Below are 25,000 nucleotides of genomic sequence, written 5' to 3'. Positions count from 1 at the left end.
ATTATTATTATTATTATTATTATTATTATTATTATTATTATTATTATTATATTATTATTATTATTATTATTATATTATATTATTATTATTATTATTATTATTATATTATTATTATTATTATTATTATTATTATTATTATTATTATTATTATTATTATTATTATTATTATTATTATTATTATTATTATTATTATTATTATTATTATTATTATTATTATTATTATTATTATTATTATTATTATTATTATTATTATTATTATTATTATTATTATTATTATTATTATTATTATTATTATTATTATTATTATTATTATTATTATTATTATTATTATTATTATTATTATTATTATTATTATTATTATTATTATTATTATTATTATATTATTATTATTATATTATTATTATTATTATTATTATTATTATATTATTATTATTATTATTATTATATTATTATTATTATTATTATTATTATATTATTATTATTATTATTATGTATTATGTATTATTATTATTATATTATTATTATTATTATTATTATTATTATTATTATATTATTATTATTATTATTATTATTATTATTATTATTATATTTTTTGACTTGTTATTGTTTTTAAAGCCTGTCACATCTGTGAATGTGGAATGTGTTTGGTTGGTTGGTTGGTTTGACAAACAAGAACACTTAATACAACTTTAAATTAAAATAAATAAATAATAACATGATCTGTTTGGGCTTCTTGCTGTCAATTTGTATCCAATCACATCTCTCCCTTCTAAATGAACACGGGATTTCAGCTCCAATCACATCTCTCCCTTCTAAATGAACACGGGATTTCATCCAATCACATCTCTCCCTTCTAAATGAACACGGGATTTCAGCTCCAATCACATCTCTCCCTTCTAAATGAACACGGGATTTCAGCCAATCACATCTCTCCCTTCTAAATGAACACGGGATTTCAGCCAATCACATCTCTCCCTTCTAAATGAACAGGGGATTTCAGGTCCAATCACATCTCTCCCTTCTAAATGAACAGGGGATTTCAGCTCCAATCACATCTCTCCCTTCTAAATGAACACGGGGTTTCAGCCAATCACATCTCTCCCTTCTAAATGAACACGGGGTTTCAGCCAATCACATCTCTCCCTTCTAAATGAACACGGGGTTTCAGCTCCAATCACATCTCTCCCTTCTAAATGAACACGGGGTTTCAGCCAATCACATCTCTCCCTTCTAAATGAACCACGGGGTTTCAGCCAATCACATCTCTCCCTTCTAAATGAACACGGGGTTTCAGGTCCAATCACATCTCTCCCTTCTAAATGAACAGGGGATTTCAGCCAATCACATCTCTCCCTTCTAAATGAACACGGGGTTTCAGCCAATCACATCTCTCCCTTCTAAATGAACACGGGGTTTCAGCTCCTTCTAAGACCTGTGTTTAAGCATCACTGATTGAAAACGGATCAACTCAGCCATAAACATGTACGGTTTAAAAAAATACATTTTATTGAACCAGTTTGAACAAATTGAACAAGTTCAGGTTGTTTTTTAAAACATTATCAGTCAGGTTGTGACAGTTACACAAAACTCACCTGAATCTCATGGGAAACAACAAACAAATGGAATGTTATGGTCCACGCAGTTCTGAGACCAGTATTACCGAGGCCAGTATTACCGAGGCCAGTATTACCGAGGCCAGTATTACAGAGGCCAGTATTACCGAGGCCAGTATTACCGAGGCCAGTATTACAGAGGCCAGTATTACAGAGGCCAGTAATTACAGAGGCCAGTATTACAGAGGCCAGTATTACCGAGGCCAGTATTACCGAGGCCAGTATTACCGAGGCCAGTAATTACAGAGGCCAGTATTACCGAGGCCAGTATTACAGAGGCCAGTATTACAGAGGCCAGTAATTACAGAGGCCAGTATTACCGAGGCCAGTATTACAGAGGCCAGTATTACAGAGGCCAGTACAGAGGCCAGTATTACAGAGGCCAGTATTACAGAGGCCAGTATTACAGAGGCCAGTATTACCGAGGCCAGTATTACCGAGGCCAGTATTACCGAGGCCAGTACAGAGGCCAGTATTACAGAGGCCAGTATTACCGAGGCCAGTATTACAGAGGCCAGTATTACCGAGGCCAGTATTACCGAGGCCAGTATTAGAGGCCAGTATTACCGAGGCCAGTATTACCGAGGCCAGCATTACAGAGGCCAGCATTACAGAGGCCAGTATTACCGAGGCCAGTATTACCGAGGCCAGTATTACCTGCCTAAACCATAACCAATGGTGGAGGATCGTCCAGTGTCATCACAATGTTTGAGTCCCAAATGGAACCCTTTCCCCTATATAGTGCACTACTATTGACCAGAGCTCTATGGCAACCCTTTCCCCTATATAGTGCACTACTATTGACCAGAGCCCTATGGCAACCCTTTCCCCTATATAGTGCACTACTATTGACCAGAGCCGTACGGCAACCCTTTCCCCTATATAGTGCACTACTATTGACCAGAGCCCTTTTTCAAAAGTAGTGCACTATTAAAGAGAATAGGGCACCACTAAGAACGTAACCAATGAGTCATTCTATCATAAGGACTGAGTCCCTGGGACGACATAAAGAAGACATCCTAGGTCAGTACGTGCTAACAACACATTTGGTACGCGACCGTGAGCCCATACAACCATTCATTGAGCCCATACAACCATTCATTGAGCCCATACAACCATTCATTGAGCCCATACAACCATTCATTGAGCCCATACAACCATTCATTGAGCCCATACAACCATTCATTGAGCCCATACAACCATTCATTGAGCCCATACAACCATTCATTGAGCCCATACAACCATTCATTCCTATTTGAGTTAAACCACAACGGTTTATTTTTGATCGACAGAATACAGGACAATGACCATTCAGGGTATATGAAGTCAACTCTGTCACACTGTCCTAATAGCAAACAGCGCTCCATTCCCTACCACGTTACTATGGAAACCCTGGGACTACCGTAAAGGCACATTCAAGTATTTTTGGGGGGGGGGTTTAAAAGCAACAGAGTAAAAGATACAACCACATCATATTGTCACCTTGCTTTCTTTGAACAGCATTCATTTCCTTCACCTTGGACTGGCAGGTGCTTTGACCGCTGGGCATCAGCCATCCAGTCAGCCAGCCAGTCAGCCATCCAGTCAGCCAGCCAGTCAGCCAGCCAGTCAGCCATCCAGTCAGCCAGCCAGTCAGCCATCCAGTCAGCCAGCCAGCCAGTCAGCCATCCAGCCAGCCAGCCAGTCAGTCAGCCAGCCAGTCAGTCAGCCAGTCAGCCATCCAGTCAGCCAGCCAGTCAGCCATCCAGTCAGCCAGCCAGTCAGCCATCCAGCCAGCCAGCCAGTCAGCCATCCAGCCAGCCAGCCAGTCAGCCATCCAGTCAACCAGTCAGCCAGCCAGTCAGTCAGCCAGCCAGCCAGCCAGTCAGTCAGTCAGCCAGCCAGCCAGCCAGCCAGCCAGTCAGCCATCCAGTCAACCAGTCAGTCAGTCAGCCAGCCAGCCAGCCAGTCAGCCAGCCAGTCAACCAGCCAGTCAGTCAGCCAGTCAGCCAGCCAGCCAGTCAGCTAGCCAGCCAGCCAGCCAGCCAGCCAGCCAGTCAGCCAGTCAGTCAGCCAGCCAGCCAGTCAGCCATCCAGTCAGTCAGTCAGCCATCCAGTCATCCAGCCAGTCAGCCAGTCAGTCAGCCATCCAGTCAGCCAGCCAGCCAGCCAGTCAGTCAGTCAGTCAGTCAGCCATCCAGTCATCCAGCCAGTCAGCCAGTCATCCAGCCATCCAGTCAGCCAGTCAGCCAGCATCAGATGAATAATACTAGAACTAAATAAAATAAACTCAGGTTAGCAAAGCTTGTCGTATCAGATATAACCACATAAGCAGACTTTGCACAAGCTAGCTAGCTGAGAAGTCCACCAGGAGAGACATCCTGGATCAGCTGCCAGTAGAACGTAACCCAGTGGGTTGGTAGGTAGAGACCAGACTAACGGACCAGGGGGAACCCGCTGTATGGACCAGTACACAACAACGTGGGTTGGTAGGTAGAGACCAGACTAACGGACCAGGGGGAACCCGCTGTATGGACCCGGTACACAACAACGTGGGTTGGTAGGTAGAGACCAGACTAACGGACCAGGGGAACCCGCTGTATGGACCCGGTACACAACAACGTGGGTTGGTAGGTAGAGACCAGACTAACGGACCAGGGGGAACCCGCTGTATGGACTCAGTACACAACAACGTGGGTTGGTAGGTAGAGACCAGACTAACGGACCAGGGGGAACCCGCTGTATGGACCCGGTACACAACAACGTGCGTTGGTAGGTAGAGACCAGACTAACGGACCAGGGGGAACCCGCTGTATGGACCCGGTACACAACAACGTGGGTTGGTAGGTAGAGACCAGACTAACGGACCAGGGGGAACCCGCTGTATGGACTCGGTACACAACAACGTGGGTTGGTAGGTAGAGACCAGACTAACGGACCAGGGGAACCCGCTGTATGGACCCGGTACACAACAACGTGGGTTGGTAGGTAGAGACCAGACTAACGGACCAGGGGGAACCCGCTGTATGGACCCGGTACACAACAACGTGGGTTGGTAGGTAGAGACCAGACTAACGGACCAGGGGGAACCCGCTGTATGGACCCGGTACACAACAACGTGGGTTGGTAGGTAGAGACCAGACTAACGGACCAGGGGGAACCCGCTGTATGGACTCAGTACACAACAACGTGGGTTGGTAGGTAGAGACCAGACTAACGGACCAGGGGGAACCCGCTGTATGGACCCGGTTACACAACAACGTGGGTTGGTAGGTAGAGACCAGACTAACGGACCAGGGGGAACCCGCTGTATGGACCCGGTTACACAACAACGTGGGTTGGTAGGTAGAGACCAGACTAACGGACCAGGGGGAACCCGCTGTATGGACCCGGTACACAACAACGTGGGTTGGTAGGTAGAGACCAGACTAACGGACCAGGGGGAACCCGCTGTATGGACTCGGTACACAACAACGTGGGTTGGTAGGTAGAGACCAGACTAACGGACCAGGGGGAACCCGCTGTATGGACCCGGTTACACAACAACGTGGGTTGGTAGGTAGAGACCAGACTAACGGACCAGGGGGAACCCGCTGTATGGACCCGGTTAACAACAACGTTTACCTAGGTGATCTAACGGACCAGGGGAACCCGCTGTATGGACCCGGTACACAACAGCGTGGGTTGGTAGGTAAAGACCAGACTAACGGACCAGGGGGAACCATGTATGGACCCGACCAAACTTGGTGGTAGAGACCTGGACCAGGGGAACCCTGCTGGACCGGTACACAACAACATCTCACCTTTTGATCTGTTTCATATTTTAAAGTAAATGAATTAATTAATTTATGTTGAACCATCTATAGAGCAGACCAAACTCGGCCTGGTCCGGGCCCTGCTGACCGTTCAGACCAAACTCGGCCCGGTCCGGGCCCTGCTGACCGTTCAGACCAAACTCTGCCCGGTCCGGGCCCTGCTGACCGTTCAGACCAAACTCTGCCCGGTCCGGGCCCTGCTGACCGTTCAGACCAAACTCTGCCCGGTCCGGGCCCTGCTGACTGGTCCGGGCCCTGCTGACTGGTCCGGGCCCTGCTGACTGGTCCGGGCCCGGCTGACTGGTCCGGGCCCTGCTGACTGGTCCGGGCCCTGCTGACACAACGGAACAACCGTGTCTGGTCAGCAACACATGTCAAACCACCATCAGCATTATGAAGAACAAAGTATGTTGTTTTGGTTAGAGAACAGTTCTACTGTTGACCCCTGACCTCTATGTTCCTGTGTGCTCTATGAGAGGATCCCCCCCCAAAAAGAGGTGAAACAGCCTTTGAAGTGCTTCCTGTCAAATACGTACATCGATCATATCAATGAAACAATCGGACCTTTTAACATGAAATAAAAAGAATGAACGGAAGAAAAAGTAAAAAGGTCAAGATGTTGTTGTTTTGTACTGAGCCTTTTGCACATGATGGCTGTTGCTGCTGCATAGGGGGGGGTTTCAGACAGTACATTCATCAGGTGCATAGGGGGGGGTTTCAGACAGTACATTCATCAGGTGCATAGGGGTTTCAGACAGTACATTCATCAGGTGCATAGGGGGGGGGTTTCAGACAGTACATTCATCAGGTGCATAGGGGGGGGTTTCAGACAGTACATTCATCAGGTGCATAGGGGGGGGGTTTCAGACAGTACATTCATCAGGTGCTGCCAACTGGAGCACCAACAGCCTGAGGCAAGATGTTACCACCAAGATCTTTAAACAGGAACCAAAATATACACCGGGACGGTTTGATCTAGTGCTCTGACCGTTCCACCAGGGTTGAGTTCAACACCATTTCAATTCAGAAAGTAAAACTAAATTCAAAATTTTAAATTATTTTTTTTAAAAGCTTGAAGAGAATTGAAATTTGAAATTTCAGTGTACTTCCTGAATTGACAGGAATCAAAAATGGAATTGACCCCAATCTTGGTTTTGACATGTAGAAATAAATACCCCTGTTATGCACAAACAGACCATGAGACTGTATCTTACAGAGAGTGAGGGAGGGCACCGTGTCCCAGGTACTGGTGCTAAAAAGACGAGTCAGAGAGGGAGGGGGTATCACTGGGAGAAGAGTCAAACCACCACTAGCCCCAGGGCCACGGCAGCTCTGACAGAGGGAGGGGGTATCACTGGGAGAAGAGCCAAACCACCACTAGCCCCAGGGCCATGGCAGCTCTGACAGAGGGAGGGGGTATCACTGGGAGAAGAGCCAAACCACCACTAGCCCCAGGGCCACGGCAGCTCTGACAGAGGGAGGGGGTATCACTGGGAGAAGAGTCAAACCACCACTAGCCCCAGGGCCACGGCAGCTCTGACAGAGGGAGGGGGTATCACTGGGAGAAGAGCCAAACCACCACTAGCCCCAGGGCCACGGCAGCTCCAGCCCCCATGTTGAGCAGGACAGGCCTCCAGTACAGCCAGCGTTCTCTCTGCCCCAGTGTTCGTCAGTCTCTGTTTCATCAGGTGAAGCTTCTGGGCCGAGAAGAGCGAAACCACCACTCCCCAGGGTCTCTTCCTCAGACTGGAATAAGATGATAAGATGAGGGTTTCATTACATGGTTAGAGACGTCTGGAATGGTCCTGTGTTGAATGCCATCTATACATCAGGTGAGTCTGGGCCGTGCAGGCGATACGCTCCTCCCGGTGTCTCTTCCTCAGACTGGGGGGTCCTGGTTAGAGACGTCTGGAATGGTCCCATCTATACATGTGAGTCTGGGGGTCCTAATTGAATGCCATCTATACATGTGAGTCTGGGGGGTCCTAATTGAATGCAGTCTATACATGTGAGTCTGGGGGGTCCTAATTGAATGCCATCTATACATGTGTCTGGGGGTCCTAATTGAATGTCATCTAAACCTGTGAGTCTGGGGGGTTCCTAATTGAATGCCATCTATACATGTGAGTCTGGAGGGGGTCCTAATTTAATGCCATCTATACATGTGAGTCTGGAGGGGGTCCTAATTGAATGCAGTCTATACATGTGAGTCTGGGGGTCCTAATTGAATGCCATCTATACATGTGAGTCTGGGGGGTCCTAATTGAATGCAGTCTATACATGTGAGTCTGGGGGTCATAATTGAATGCCATCTAAACATGTGAGTCTGGAGGGGGGTCCTAATTGAATGCCATCTATACATGTGAGTCTGGAGGGGGTCCTAATTGAATGCCATCTAAACATGTGAGTCTGGGGGTCCTAATTGAATGCCATCTATACATGTGAGTCTGGAGGGGGTCCTAATTGAATGCCATCTATACATGTGAGTCTGGAGGGGGGTCCTAATTGAATGCCATCTAAACATGTGAGTCTGGAGGGGGGGTCCTAATTGAATGCCATCTAAACCTGTGAGTCTGGAGGGGGGTCCTAATTGAATGCCATCTATACATGTGCGTCTGGAGGGGGTCCTAATTGAATGCCATCTATACATGTGAGTCTGGGGGTTCCTAATTGAATGCCATCTAAACATGTGAGTCTGGGGGTCCTAATTGAATGCCATCTATACATGTGAGTCTGGAGGGGGGTCCTAATTGAATGCCATCTATACATGTGAGTCTGGAGGGGGGGTCCTAATTGACTGCCATCTATACATGTGAGTCTGGGGGGGTCCTAATTGAATGCCATCTAAACATGAGAGTCTGGAGGGGGGGGGGGGTCCTAATTGAATGCCATCTATACATGCGAGTCTGGAAGGGTCTAAACAGTCTGCCCAGCACTGAAGGCCCACAGCCAGCTTCAGTAGGAGGAGGTAAGCAGACAATAGAGGGAAGCAGTAGAGAGGAATACACCTGGAGGTGTACTGACCTTGGCACCTCCGCCAGGTCCTTCTCTGAGCTGTCTGTCCCGTCTCCTGATGTCCGGTCCTCTCTGGACAACGCCACAGGCTCAGGCTCCACACAGGGCAGTGGCTGGCCGTTGGGCTTTTCTGAGGGCCGACTGGGGGACGGGGGGGCGTCTAAAGGCCGTGGTGGGGGTAGAGGGGACGGGGGGGGGGGTGGCTAAAGGCCGTGGTGGGGGTAGAGGGGACGGGGGGGGGTGTCTAAAGGCCGTGGCGGGGGTAGAGGGGGCGGGGTTGTCTAAAGGTCGTGGCGGGGGTAGAGGAGACGGGGGGCAACTAAAGGCTGTGGTGGGGGTAGAGGGGGGCGGGGTTGTCTAAAGGTCGTGGTGGGGGTAGAGGGGGGGCGGGGGTGTCAGAGAGCCACCTGGGAGGGGGGGCAGGCGGTGAATCACATACTGTCGCTCTGTCCTCTCTGGACAGCTCTCTCTTCTGGCTCTGTACAGACAGACAGGACAGTAGTTAATGACCAACAGACAGACAGACAGACAGGACAGTAGTTAATGACCAACAGACAGACAGACAGGACCTGCAACCTTTCGGTTACTAGTCCAACGCTCTAACCACTAGGCTACCTGCCGCCCCAGAATGACCCTGTAGTGTACAACCCCCCAAATATTTTCACGGTGACACAGGACTCATCCCTTACACTAGTTACAGTGTGTACCTGTGCAGAGCAGTCTCCCATGATGCTCTTGGATCCCTCCAGCTAGCTAGGTGTGTGGTTAGGGTTAGCGGTGTTTACCTGTACAGAGCAGTCTCCCTACCTGTGCAGAGCAGTCTCCCATGATGCTCTTGGCTCCCTCCAGCTAGCTAGGTGTGTGGTTAGGGTTAGCGGTGTTTACCTGTGCAGAGCAGTCTCCCATGATGCTCTTGGATCCCTCCAGCTAACTAGGTGTGTGGTTAGGGTTAGCGGTGTTTACCTGTGCAGAGCAGTCTCCCATGATGCTCTTGGCTCCCTCCAGGACAGCCCTGTAGGAGAAACGTAGCTGGTCAGGAGTCTGGATCAGACCCATCCGGTACTCCCTCATGTCCAGCAGAACTCTCAGAATGTCCACTGACGACGAGTCCTTCCTCTTGTCCATCTGGACAGGAGAGAGAGAGAATGACTTCACCCACAACACCAGGGACAAGACCGGCTGGTCTACATAATGCCGAACAGTACATTTAGCCTGGAGACACAGCACATCTGTAAATAGCCCACCCAACTACCTCATCCCCATAATCTTATTTATTTTTTGCTCCTTTTGCACCCCAGTATCTCTACTTGCACATCATCTTCTGCACATCCATCACTCCAGTATTAATGCTAAAATTGTAATTATTTTCCCCTCTAGGACCTATTTAATGCCTTACCTCCCTACTCTTCTACATTTCCACACACTGCACATAGACCTTTCTATTGTGTTATTGACTGTACGTTTGTTAATTCCATGTGTAACTCTGTGTTGTTTGTGTCTCACTGCTTTGCTTTATCTTGTCCAGGTCACAGTTGTAAATGAGAACCTGTTCTTAACTGGCCTACCTGATTAAATAAAGGGTTAGGGTTATATATATATATACCTGATTAAATAAAGGGTTAGGGTTATATATATAAATACCTGGTTAAATAAAGGGTTAGGGTTATATATATACCTGGTTAAATAAAGGGTTAACCATATATATATATACCTGGTTAAATAAAGGGTTAGGCATATATATATAAATACCTGGTTAAATAAAGGGTTAGGGTTATATATATATAAATACCTGGTTAAATAAGGTTAGGGTTATATATATATATATATATATATACCTGGTTAAATAAAGGGTTAGGGTTATATATATATATTCTATATACCAATCACTTGGTTAAATAAAGGGTTAGGGTTATATATATATATATATATATATATATACCTGGTTAAATAAAGGGTTAGGGTTATATATATAAATACCTGGTTAAATAAAGGGTTAGGGTTATATATATATAAATACCTGGTTAAATAAAGGGTTAGGGTTATATATATATACCTGGTTAAATAAAGGGTTAGGGTTATATATATACCTGGTTAAATAAAGGGTTAGGGTTATATATATATATATATACCTGGTTAAATAAAGGGTTAGGGTTATATATATACCTGGTTAAATAAAGGGTTAGGGTTATATATATATATATATACCTGGTTAAATAAAGGGTTAGGGTTATATATATATATATAAATACCTGGTTAAATAAAGGGTTAGGGTTATATATATACCTGGTTAAATAAAGGGTTAGTGGTATGTATATATATATATAAATACCTGGTTAAATAAAGGGTTAGGGTTATATATATATAAATACCTGGTTAAATAAAGGGTTAGTGGAACGGTACCTCCATATATATATATACCTGGTTAAATAAAGGGCAGGGTTATATATATATAAATACCTGGTTAAATAAAGGGTTAGGGTTATATATATATATAATATATATATACCTGGTTAAATAAAGGGTTAGGGTTATATATATATAAATACCTGGTTAAATAAAGGGTTAGGGTTATATATATATATATATATAAATACCTGGTTAAATAAAGGGTTAGGGTTATATATATATATATATATATATACCTGGTTAAATAAAGGGTTAGGGTTATATATATATAAATACCTGGTTAAATAAAGGGTTAGGGTTATATATATAAATACCTGGTTAAATAAAGGGTTAGGGTTATATATATATAAATACCTGGTTAAATAAAGGGTTAGGGTTATATATATATAAATACCTGGTTAAATAAAGGGTTAGGGTTATATATATATATATCATCTGGTTAAATAAAGGTTAGTATTATATATATATATCCTGGTTAAATAACTCCAGTAATTAGGGTTATATATATATATACCTGGTTAAATAAAGGGTTAGGGTTATATATATATAAATACCTGGTTAAATAAAGGGTTAGGGTTATTATTCCATATAACTCTGTGTTGTTGTCTAAATAAAGGGTTAGGGTTATATATATATACCAGGTCCCCTGGTTAAATAAAGGGTTAGGGTTATATATATATAAATACCTGGTTAAATAAAGGGTTAGGGTTATATATATACCTGGTTAAATAAAGGGTTAGGGTTATATATATATATATATATATACCTGGTTAAATAAAGGGTTAGGGTTATATATATACCTGGTTAAATAAAGGGTTAGGGTTATATATATACCTGGTTAAATAAAGGGTTAGGGTTATATATATATATATATACCTGGTTAAATAAAGGGTTAGGGTTATATATATACCTGGTTAAATAAAGGGTTAGGGTTATATATATAAATACCTGGTTAAATAAAGGGTTAGGGTTATATATATAAATATATATATATATATATACCTGGTTAAATAAAGGGTTAGGGTTATATATATATATATAAATACCTGGTTAAATAAAGGGTTAGGGTTATATATATAAATATATATATATATATATACCTGGTTAAATAAAGGGTTAGGGTTATATATATATAAATACCTGGTTAAATAAAGGGTTAGGGTTATATATATATATATATATATATAAATACCTGGTTAAATAAAGGGTTAGGGTTATATATATATATATATATATATAAATACCTGGTTAAATAAAGGGTTAGGGTTATATATAAATATATATATATATAAATACCTGGTTAAATAAAGGTGAAATAAAAAATACAGTTTGACCAGGAGCTGATGTGAAACACCACGTAGTAGAGCCTTGTCCGAGACAGAATCTCCTGTATCTGTAGCAGGAACAGGCTCAATGTCCAAGGACAACCCCTGAACAGGAAGCTAGTCTACTTTCATACCAACCTCGGGCTTGTCTGTAGCGGGAACAGGCTCAATGTCCAAGGACAACCCCTGAACAGGAAGCTGGTCTAACCTCGGGCTTGTCTGTAGCGGGAACAGGCTCAATGTCCAAGGACAACCCCTGAACAGGAAGCTGGTCTAACCTCGGGCTTGTCTGTAGCGGGAACAGGCTCAATGTCCAAGGACAACCCCTGAACAGGAAGCTGGTCTAACCTCGGGCTTGTCTGTAGCGGGAACAGGCTCAATGTCCAAGGACAACCCCTGAACAGGAAGCTAGTCTAACCTCGGGCTTGTCTGTAGCGGGAACAGGCTCAATGTCCAAGGACAACCCTGAACAGGAAGCTAGTCTAACCTCGGGCTTGTCTGTAGCGGGAACAGGCTCAATGTCCAAGGACAACCCCTGAACAGGAAGCTGGTCTAACCTCGGGCTTGTCTGTAGCGGGGAACAGGCTCAATGTCCAAGGACAACCCTGAACAGGAAGCTGGTCTAACCTCGGGCTTGTCTGTAGCGGGAACAGGCTCAATGTCCAAGGACAACCCCTGAACAGGAAGCTGGTCTAACCTCGGGCTTGTCTGTAGCGGGAACAGGCTCAATGTCCAAGGACAACCCCTGAACAGGAAGCTGGTCTAACCTCGGGCTTGTCTGTAGCGGGAACAGGCTCAATGTCCGAGGACAACCCCTGAACAGGAAGCTAGTCTAACCTCAGGCTTGTCTGTAGCGGGAACAGGCTCAATGTCCAGGACAGTCCCTGAACAGGAAGCTAGTCTAACCTCCTCGGGCTTGTCTGTAGCGGGAACAGGCTCAATGTCCGAGGACAGTCCCTGAACAGGAAGCTAGTCTAACCTCGGGCTTGTCTGTAGCGGGAACAGGCTCAATGTCCGAGGACAGTCCCTGAACAGGAAGCTAGTCTAACCTCGGGCTTGTCTGTAGCGGGAACAGGCTCAATGTCCAGGACAAAACAGGAAGCTAGTCTAACCTCGGGCTTGTCTGTAGCGGGAACAGGCTCAATGTCCGAGGACAGTCCCTGAACAGGAAGCTAGTCTAACCTCGGGCTTGTCTGTAGCGGGAACAGGCTCAATGTCCAAGGACAGTCCCTGAACAGGAAGCTAGTCTAACCTCGGGCTTGTCTGTAGCGGGAACAGGCTCAATGTCCAAGGACAATGTGAACAGGAAGCTGGTCTAACCTCGGGCTTGTCTGTAAAAACAGGAAGCTGGTCTAACAGGCTTCAATGTACAATGAAAAACAGGAAGCTGGTCTACCTTCATACCAACTCCTCGCTTGTCTGTAAAAACAGGAAGCTAGTCTACTTTCATACAGGCTCAATGTACAATGTAAAAACAGGAAGCTAGTCTAACCTTCATACTTACCTGTAGCGGGAACATTCAATTACAATGACAACCCCTGAACAGGAAGCTGGTCTACTTTCATACTTATCTGTAGCGGGCATTCAATTCCAAAAACAGGACAACCCCTGAACAGGAAGCTGGTCTAACCTCGGGCTTATCTGTAAAAACGGGAACAGGCTCATGTCCAACCCTCAACCCAATTACAATGAAAAACAGGAAGCTGGTCTAACCTGAGACACGTTCGGGCTTGTCCCAGCGGGAACAGGCTCAGTGTCCAATGACAACCCCTGAACAGGAAGCTGGTGTAGTCTAACCTCATACTTATCCTGTCTGGAGCGGGAACATTCTCAATGTCCAAGGACAACCCCTGAACAGGAAGCTAGTCTACCTCGGGCTTATCTGTACCAACCTCTTCCTTCTCAATGTCCAAGGACAACCCCTGAACAGGAAGCTAGTCTAACCTCGGGCTTCTGTACAGGGAACAGGCTCAATGTCCAAGGACAACCCCTGAACAGGAAGCTGGTCTAACCTCTGTAGTACTTATCTTCTCCTGTTGGGGGGGACAATCATCAGTCTGGAACAGGCTCAATGTCCAAAGTCAGTCTGTAGGACAACCCCTGAACAGGAAACTGGTCTGACCTCGGGCTTCTCCTGTAGGGGGAACAGGCTCAATGTCCAAGGACAACCCCTGAACAGGAAGCTGGTGTACTTTCATACCAACCTCGGGCATTCAATTACAATGTAAAAACAGGAAGTATTGATGTTACCAGGATGAGACACGTGTCGACCAACTGAGAAGGTCCCCTGTTGCGGGGACAATCCCAGCAGCTGCAGTGGACCACGGAGGGCCCGTGCTCCTGCCCCAATGAGCCAGACTCCCGCACCTCGACCAGGAAGTTGAGGAAAGAGGCCGGGGATTCTGGGACGGACAAAGTCAGGCCAGGTGGTGTAGTGAAAGTGGTATATCTCTGTGGTTCTCCTGTCTGGATAGAAGACATGTCCGTTTTTATTACATGACAGTCTGCTAACGGCAACGTCCTGTTGGGGGAGACTCGTGACACAAGAGTCCTGTTGGGGGACGAAGAGCCTCACCTCTGTGTTCCTCAGCTCCAACACATCAGTCTGTATGATGTAGTTGGCCTTGTCCTCTTCCTTCACCAGCGTCATCAGTCTGTAGTACTGAGCACCCCTCCTGTTGTGTCTGTGTAAGACAGCTGCTGTTCCTCGGCAATGTCAGTCCAGTACTGAGCACACTTCTCCTGTTGGGGGGGGGGGACAATACATCAGTCTGTAGTACTGAGCACACTTCTCCTGTTGGGGGGACAATACATCAGTCTGTAGTACTGAGCACACTTCTCCTGTTGGGGGGGACACATCAGTCTGTAGTACTGAGCACACTTCTCCTGTTGGGGGGGACAATACATCAGTCTGTAGTACTGAGCACACTTCTCCTGTTGGGGGGGGGGGACAATACATCAGTCTGTAGTACTGAGCACACTTCTCCTGTTGGGGGGGACAATACATCAGTCTGTAGTACTGAGGACACTTCTCCTGTTGGGGGACAATACATCAGGGTACTGAGCACAATACATCAGTCTGTAGTACTGAGCACACTTCTCCTGTTGGGGGGGGACAATACATCAGTCTGTAGTACTGAGCACACTTCTCCTGTTGGGGGGGACAATACATCAGTCTGTAGTACTGAGCACACTTCTCCTGTTGGGGGGGACAATACATCAGTCTGTAGTACTGAGCACACTTCTCCTGTTGGGGGGACAATACATCAGTCTGTAGTACTGAGCACACTTCTCCTGTTGGGGGACAATACATCAGTCTGTAGTACTGAGCACACTTCTCCTGTTGGGGGGGGACAATACATCAGTCTGTAGTACTGAGCACACTTCTCCTGTTGGGGGGGGACAATACATCAGTCTGTAGTACTGAGCACACTTCTCCTGTCAATACATCAGTCTGTAGTACTGTTGGGGGGGGACAATACATCAGTCTGTAGTACTGAGCACACTTCTCCTGTTGGGGGACAATACATCAGTCTGTAGTACTGAGCACACTTCTCCTGTTGGGGGGGACAATACATCAGTCTGTAGTACTGAGCACACTTCTCCTGTTGGGGGACAATACATCAGTCTGTAGTACTGAGCACACTTCTCCTGTTGGGGGGGGACAATACATCAGTCTGTAGTACTGAGCACACTTCTCCTGTTGGGGGACAATACATCAGTCTGTAGTACTGAGCACACTTCTCCTGTTGGGGGGGACAATACATCAGTCTGTAGTACTGAGCACACTTCTCCTGTTGGGGGGACAATACATCAGTCTGTAGTACAATACACTTCTCCTGTTGGGGGGGACAATACATCAGTCTGTAGTACTGAGCACACTTCTCCTGTTGGGGGACAATACATCAGTCTGTAGTACTGAGCACACTTCTCCTGTTGGGGGACAATACATCAGTCTGTAGTACTGAGGACACTTCTCCTGTTGGGGGACAATACATCAGTCACACTTCTCCTGTTGGAGGACAATCTGTAGTACTGAGCACACTTCTCCTGTTGGGGGGGACAATACATCAGTCTGTAGTACTGAGCACACTTCTCCTGTTGGGGGGGACAATACATCAGTCTGTAGTACTGAGCACACTTCTCCTGTTGGGGGGGACAATACATCAGTCTGTAGTACTGAGCACACTTCTCCTGTTGGGGGGGGGAATACATCAGTCTGTAGTACTGAGCACACTTCTCCTGTTGGGGGGGACAATACATCAGTCTGTAGTACTGAGCACACTTCTCCTGTTGGGGGGGGACAATACATCAGTCTGTAGTACTGAGCACACTTCTCCTGTTGGGGGGGGGACAATACATCAGTCTGTAGTACTGAGCACACTTCTCCTGTTGGGGGGGACAATACATCAGTCTGTAGTACTGAGCACACTTCTCCTGTTGGGGGGGGACAATACATCAGTCTGTAGTACTGAGCACACTTCTCCTGTTGGGGGGACAATACATCAGTCTGGGGGACAATACATCAGTCTGTAGTACTGAGCACACTTCTCCTGTTGGGGGAGCCTGTTGGGGGGGACAATACATCAGTCTGTAGTACTGAGCACACTTCTCCTGTTGGGGGGGGACAATACATCAGTCTGTAGTACTGAGCACACTTCTCCTGTTGGGGGGGACAATACATCAGTCTGTAGTACTGAGCACACTTCTCCTGTTGGGGGACAATACATCAGTCTGTAGTACTGACACTTCTCCTGTTGGGGGACACACTTCTCCTTCTCCTGTTGGGGGGACAATACATCAGTCTGTAGTACTGAGCACACTTCTCCTGTTGGGGGGGGGACAATACATCAGTCTGTAGTACTGAGCACACTTCTCCTGTTGGGGGGGACAATACATCAGTCTGTAGTACTGAGCACACTTCTCCTGTTGGGGGGGACAATTCTCCTGTTGGGGGACAATCATCAGTCTGTAGTACTGAGCACACTTCTCCTGTTGGGGGGGGGACAATACATCAGTCTGTAGTACTGAGCACACTTCTCCTGTTGGGGGGGGGACAATACATCAGTCTGTAGTACTGAGCACACTTCTCCTGTTGGGGGGGGGACAATACATCAGTCTGTAGTACTGAGCACACTTCTCCTGTTGGGGGGGGGACAATACATCAGTCTGTAGTACTGAGCACACTTCTCCTGTTGGGGGGGACAATACATCAGTCTGTAGTACTGAGCACACTTCTCCTGTTGGGGGGGGACAATACATCAGTCTGTAGTACTGAGCACACTTCTCCTGTTGGGGGGACAATACATCAGTCTGTAGTACTGAGCACACTTCTCCTGTTGGGGGGACAATACATCAGTCTGTAGTACTGAGCACACTTCTCCTGTTGGGGGGGACAATACATCAGTCTGTAGTACTGAGCACACTTCTCCTGTTGGGGGGACAATATCAGTCTGTAGTACTGTTCTCCTGTTGGGGGGTACTGAGCACTGACTTCTCCTGTTGGGGGGGGACAATACATCAGTCTGTAGTACTGAGCACACTTCTCCTGTTGGGGGGACAATACATCAGTCTGTAGTACTGAGCACACTTCAGTCTGTGTTCTCCTGTTGGGGGGGACAATACATCAGTCTGTAGTACTGAGCACACTTCTCCTGTTGGGGGGGACAATACATCAGTCTGTAGTACTGAGCACACTTCTCCTGTTGGGGGGGGGGACAATACATCAGTCTGTAGTACTGAGCACACTTCTCCTGTTGGGGGGGACAATACATCAGTCTGTAGTACTGAGCACACTTCTCCTGTTGGGGGGGGACAATACATCAGTCTGTAGTACTGAGCACACTTCTCCTGTTGGGGGGGGGACAATACATCAGTCTGTAGTACTGAGCACACTTCTCCTGTTGGGGGGGACAATCATCAGTCTGTTGGGTTGGGGGGGGACAATACATCAGTCTGTAGTACTGAGCACACTTCTCCTGTTGGGGGGGACAATACATCAGTCTGTAGTACTGAGCACACTTCTCCTGTTGGGGGGGACAATACATCAGTCTGTAGTACTGAGCACACTTCTCCTGTTGGGGGGGACAATACATCAGTCTGTAGTACTGAGCACACTTCTCCTGTTGGGGGGGACAATACATCAGTCTGTAGTACTGAGCACACTTCTCCTGTTGGGGGGGGGGACAATACATCAGTCTGTAGTACTGAGCACACTTCTCCTGTTGGGGGGGGGGGAATACATCAGTCTGTAGTACTGAGCACACTTCTCCTGTTGGGGGGACAATACATCAGTCTGTACAATACATCAGTCTGTAGTACTGAGCACACTTCTCCTGTTGGGGGGGACAATACATCAGTCTGTAGTACTGTCTGTAGCACACTTCTCCTGTTGGGGGGACAATACATCAGTCTGTAGTACTGAGCACACTTCTCCTGTTGGGGGGGGGGGACAATACATCAGTCTGTAGTACTGAGCACACTTCTCCTGTTGGGGGACAATACATCAGTCTGTAGTACTGAGCACACTTCTCCTGTTGGGGGGGGACAATACATCAGTCTGTAGTACTGAGCACACTTCTCCTGTTGGGGGGGACAATACATCAGTCTGTAGTACTGAGCACACTTCTCCTGTTGGGGGGGACAATACATCAGTCTGTAGTACTGAGCACACTTCTCCTGTTGGGGGGGACAATACATCAGTCTGTAGTACTGAGCACACTTCTCCTGTTGGGGGGGGCAATACATCAGTCTGTAGTACTGAGCACACTTCTCCTGTTGGGGGGGGACAATACATCAGTCTGTAGTACTGAGCACACTTCTCCTGTTGGGGGGGGACAATACATCAGTCTGTAGTACTGAGGACACTTCTCCTGTTGGGGGGGACAATACATCAGTCTGTAGTACTGAGCACACTTCTCCTGTTGGGGGGACAATACATCAGTCTGTAGTACTGAGCACACTTCTCCTGTTGGGGGGGACAATACATCAGTCTGTAGTACTGAGCACACTTCTCCTGTTGGGGGGGACAATACATCAGTCTGTAGTACTGAGCACACTTCTCCTGTTGGGGGGGGACAATACATCAGTCTCTCCTGTTGGTACTGTCTGTAGCACACTTCTCCTGTTGGGGGGGACAATACATCAGTCTGTAGTACTGAGCACACTTCTCCTGTTGGGGGGGACAATACATCAGTCTGTAGTACTGAGCACACTTCTCCTGTTGGGGGGGACAATACATCAGTCTGTAGTACTGAGCACACTTCTCCTGTTGGGGGGGACAATACATCAGTCTGTAGTACTGAGCACACTTCTCCTGTTGGGGGGGACAATACATCAGTCTGTAGTACTGAGCACACTTCTCCTGTTGGGGGGGGGACAATACATCAGTCTGTAGTACTGAGCACACTTCTCCTGTTGGGGGGGACAATACATCAGTCTGTAGTACTGAGCACACTTCTCCTGTTGGGGGGGCACACTTCTCCTGTTGGGGGGGACAATACATCAGTCTGTAGTACTGAGCACACTTCTCCTGTTGGGGGGGACAATACATCAGTCTGTAGTACTGAGCACACTTCTCCTGTTGGGGGGGGGACAATACATCAGTCTGTAGTACTGAGCACACTTCTCCTGTTGGGGGGACAATACATCAGTCTGTAGTACTGAGCACACTTCTCCTGTTGGGGGGGGACAATACATCAGTCTGTAGTACTGAGCACACTTCTCCTGTTGGGGGACAATACATCAGTCTGTAGTACTGAGCACACTTCTCCTGTTGGGGGGGACAATACATCAGTCTGTAGTACTGAGCACACTTCTCCTGTTGGGGGGGACAATACATCAGTCTGTAGTACTGAGCACACTTCTCCTGTTGGGGGGGGGGGGACAATACATCAGTCTGTAGTACTGAGCACACTTCTCCTGTTGGGGGGGACAATACATCAGTCTGTAGTACTGAGCACACTTCTCCTGTTGGGGGGACAATACATCAGTCTGTAGTACTGAGCACACTTCTCCTGTTGGGGGGGGACAATACATCAGTCTGTAGTACTGAGCACACTTCTCCTGTTGGGGGACAATACATCAGTCTGTAGTACTGAGCACACTTCTCCTGTTGGGGGGGACAATACATCAGTCTGTAGTACTGAGCACACTTCTCCTGTTGGGGGGGACAATACATCAGTCTGTAGTACTGAGCACACTTCTCCTGTTGGGGGGGTCTGTAACAATACATCAGTCTGTAGTACTGAGCACACTTCTCCTGTTGGGGGGGGGACAATACATCAGTCTGTAGTACTGAGCACACTTCTCCTGTTGGGGGGACAATACATCAGTCTGTAGTACTGAGCACACTTCTCCTGTTGGGGGGGACAATACATCAGTCTGTAGTACTGAGCACACTTCTCCTGTTGGGGGACAATACATCAGTCTGTAGTACTGAGCACACTTCTCCTGTTGGGGGGACAATACATCAGTCTGTAGTACTGAGCACACTTCTCCTGTTGGGGGGGGGACAATACATCAGTCTGTACAATACATCAGTCTGTAGTACTGAGCACACTTCTCCTGTTGGGGGGACAATACATCAGTCTGTAGTACTGAGCACACTTCTCCTGTTGGGGGGACAATACATCAGTCTGTAGTACTGAGCACACTTCTCCTGTTGGGGGGGGACAATACATCAGTCTGTAGTACTGAGCACACTTCTCCTGTTGGGGGGGACAATACATCAGTCTGTAGTACTGAGCACACTTCTCCTGTTGGGGGGGGACAATACATCAGTCTGTAGTACTGAGCACACTTCTCCTGTTGGGGGGGACAATACATCAGTCTGTAGTACTGAGCACACTTCTCCTGTTGGGGGGGACAATACATCAGTCTGTAGTACTGAGCATTTAACAGGTATGTTGGCTACATCAGTCTGTAGACCCCTTCTCCTGTTGGGGGATTCTGTTCAGCATTATAACACTTCTCCTGTTGGGGGGGGACAATACATCAGTCTGTAGTACTGAGACCCTTCTCCTGTTGGGGGACAATTCTGTTCTGAGCATTATAACAGGTATGTAGGCAATACATCAGACCCCTCTGTAGTTCTGTTCACATTCTCCTGTTGGGGGACAGACCCCTTCTCTGTCTGTAGCATTATAACAGGTCTCCTGTTGGGGGGGACAATACATCAGTCTGTAGACCCCTTCTCCTGTTGGGGGACAATACACTATGTAGTACTGACAGACCCCTTCTCTGTGATTCTGTTCAGCACACTTCTCCTGTTGGGGGGGGACAATACATCAGTCTGTAGTACTGAGCACACTTCTCCTGTTGGGGGGGGACAATACATCAGTCTGTAGTACTGAGCACACTTCTCCTGTTGGGGGGGACAATACATCAGTCTGTAGTACTGAGCACACTTCTCCTGTTGGGGGGGGACAATACATCAGTCTGTAGTACTGAGCACACTTCTCCTGTTGGGGGGCAATACATCAGTCTGTAGTACTGAGCACACTTCTCCTGTTGGGGGACAATACATCAGTCTGTAGTACTGGAGCACACTTCTCCTGTTGGGGGGGGACAGCATACAATACATCAGTCTGTAGTACTGAGCACACTTCTCCTGTTGGGGGGGACAATACATCAGTCTGTAGTACTGAGCACACTTCTCCTGTTGGGGGACAATACATCAGGGGACAATACATCAGTCTGTAGTACTGAGCACACTTCTCCTGTTGGGGGACAATACATCAGTCTGTAGTACTGAGCACACTTCTCCTGTTGGGGGACAATACATCAGTCTGTAGTACTGAGCACACTTCTCCTGTTGGGGGGGACAATACATCAGTCTGTAGTACTGAGCACACTTCTCCTGTTGGGGGGGGGACAATACATCAGTCTGTAGTACTGAGCACACTTCTCCTGTTGGGGGGGACAATACATCAGTCTGTAGTACTGGAGCACACTTCTCCTGTTGGGGGGGACAATACATCAGTCTGTAGTACTGAGCACACTTCTCCTGTTGGGGGGGACAATACATCAGTCTGTAGTACTGAGGACACTTCTCCTGTTGGGGGACAATACATCAGTCTGTAGTACTGAGCACACTTCTCCTGTTGGGGGGGACAATACATCAGTCTGTAGTACTGGAGCACACTTCTCCTGTTGGGGGGAGTACTGAACACTTCTCCTGTTGGGGGACAATCAGTCTGTAGTACTGAGCACACTTCTCCTGTTGGGGGGAGACAATACATCAGTCTGTAGTACTGAGCACACTTCTCCCTGTTGGGGGGACAATACATCAGTCTGTAGTACTGAGCACACTTCTCCTGTTGGGGTCTGTAGTACTGGAGCACACTTCTCCCTGTTGGGGGGGACAAATACATCAGTCTGTAGTACTGAGCACACTTCTCCTGTTGGGGGGGACAATACATCAGTCTGTAGTACTGAGCACACTTCTCCTGTTGGGGGTTGACAATACATCAGTCTGTAGTACTGAGCACACTTCTCCTGTTGGGGGGGGACAATACATCAGTCTGTAGTACTGAGCACACTTCTCCTGTTGGGGGGGGGGGGACAATACCAGTCTGTAGTACTGAGCACACTTCTCCTGTTGGGGGGGACAATACATCAGTCTGTAGTACTGAGCACTTCTCCTGTTGGGGGGACAATACATCAGTCTGTAGTACTGAGCACACTTCTCCTGTTGGGGGGGACAATACATCAGTCTGTAGTACTGAGCACACTTCTCCTTTGGGGGGGGGGACAATACATCAGTCTGTAGTACTGAGCACACTTCTCCTGTTGGGGGGGACAATACATCAGTCTGTAGTACTGAGCACACTTCTCCTGTTGGGGGGGACAATACATCAGTCTGTAGTACTGAGCACACTTCTCCTGTTGGGGGACAATACATCAGTCTGTAGTACTGAGCACACTTCTCCTGTTGGGGGACAATACATCAGTCTGTAGTACTGAGCACACTTCTCCTGTTGGGGGGACAATACATCAGTCTGTAGTACTGAGGACACTTCTCCTGTTGGGGGGGGGACAATACATCAGTCTGTAGGGGGGGACAATACTGAGCTGTGACACTTCTCCTGTTGGGGGGGACAATACATCAGTCTGTAGTACTGAGCACACTTCTCCTGTTGGGGAGACATCATCAGTCTGTAGTACTGAGCACACTTCCTCCTGTTGGGGGGGACAATACATCCCAGTCTGTAGTACTGAGCACACTTCTCCTGTTGAGACAATACATCAGTCTGTAGTACTGAGCACACTTCTCCTGTTGGGGGGGGGACAATACATCAGTCTGTGAAAGTACCCAGAGCACACTTCTCCTGTTGGGGGGACAATGCATCAGTCTGTGAGTACTGAGCACACTTCTCCTGTTGGGGGGGACAATACATCAGTCTGTAGTACTGAGCACACTTTCCTGTTGGGGGGGGGGACAATACATCAGTCTGTAGTACTGAGCACACTTCTCCTGTTGGGGGGGACAATACATCAGTCTGTAGTACTGAGCACACTTCTCCTGTTGGGGGGACAATACATCCAGTCTGTAGTACTGAGCACACTCTCTCCTGTTGGGGGGACAATACATCAGTCTGTAGTACTGAGCACACTTCTCCCTGTTGCTGGGGGGACAATACATCAGTCTGTAGTACTGGAGCACACTTCTCCTGTTGGGGGGGGGGACAATACATCAGTCTGTAGTATGAGCACACTTCTCCTGTTGGGGGACAATACATCAGTCTGAGTACTGAGCACACCTCTCTGTTGGGGGGGGGACAACATCAGTCTGTAGTACTGAGCACACTTCTCCTGTTGGGGGGGACAATACATCAGTCTGTAGTACTGAGCACACTTCTCCTGTTGGGGGGGACAATACATCAGTCTGTAGTACTGAGCACCCCTCTCCTGTTGGGGGGGGGGACAACCCATCGAATCTGTGGTGCTGAGCACACTTCTCCTGTTGGGGGGGAACAATACATCCAGTCTGTAGTATGACACACTTCTCTATTGGGGGAACAATACATCAGTCTGTAGTGCTGAGCACACTACTCACTGTTGGGGGGGACAGCCCATCAGTCTGTGAGTACTGAGCACACACTTCTCCTGTTGGGGGGGGCAATACATCAGTCTGTAGTACTGAGCACACTTCTCCTGTGTGGGGGGACAATACATCAGTCTGTAGTACTGAGCACACTTCTCCTGTTGGGGGGGACAATACATCAGTCTGTAGTACTGAGCACACTTCTCCTGTTGGGGGGGACAATACATCAGTCTGTAGTACTGAGCACACTTCTCCTGTTGGGGGGGACAATACATCAGTCTGTAGTACTGAGCACACTTCTCCCTGTTGGGGGGGGGACAATACATCAGTCTGTAGTACTGAGCACACTTCTCCTGTTGGGGGGGACAATACATCAGTCTGTAGTACTGAGCACACTTCTTCTCGCTGGGGGGGGGACAATACATCAGTCTGTAGTACTGAGCACACTTCTCCTGTTGGGGGGGACAATACATCAGTCTGTAGTACTGAGCACACTTCTCCTGTTGGGGGGACAATACATCAGTCTGTAGTACTGAGCACACTTCCTCCTGTTGGGGGGGGACAATACATCAGTCTGTAGTACTGAGCACACTTCTCTGTTGGGGGGGGACAATACATCAGTCTGTAGTACTGAGCACACTTCTCCTGTTGGGGGGGACAATACATCAGTCTGTAGTACTGAGCACACTTCTCCTGTTGGGGGGACAATACATCAGTCTGTAGTACTGGAGCACACACTTCTTCCTGTTGGGGGGACAATACATCAGTCTGTAGTACTGGAGCACACTTCTCCTGTTGGGG

The 25,000-nt window shown here is 47.3% G+C and overlaps 1 pseudogene; it reads right to left on the bottom strand.

Annotated features, from left to right (window-relative positions):
• Nucleotides 1–6,157: 6,157 nt before the first annotated feature.
• Nucleotides 6,158–24,651, bottom strand: LOC135567221 (tyrosine-protein phosphatase non-receptor type 2-like; annotated as a pseudogene).
• Nucleotides 24,652–25,000: the final 349 nt, after the last annotated feature.

The sequence above is a fragment of the Oncorhynchus nerka genome, unplaced genomic scaffold, assembly GCF_034236695.1.
Source record: "Oncorhynchus nerka isolate Pitt River unplaced genomic scaffold, Oner_Uvic_2.0 unplaced_scaffold_2348, whole genome shotgun sequence".
Lineage (NCBI taxonomy): Eukaryota > Metazoa > Chordata > Actinopteri > Salmoniformes > Salmonidae > Oncorhynchus > Oncorhynchus nerka.
The sequence above is the reverse complement of the archived record's forward strand: the minus strand, read 5'-3'. Positions and strand labels throughout refer to the sequence as shown.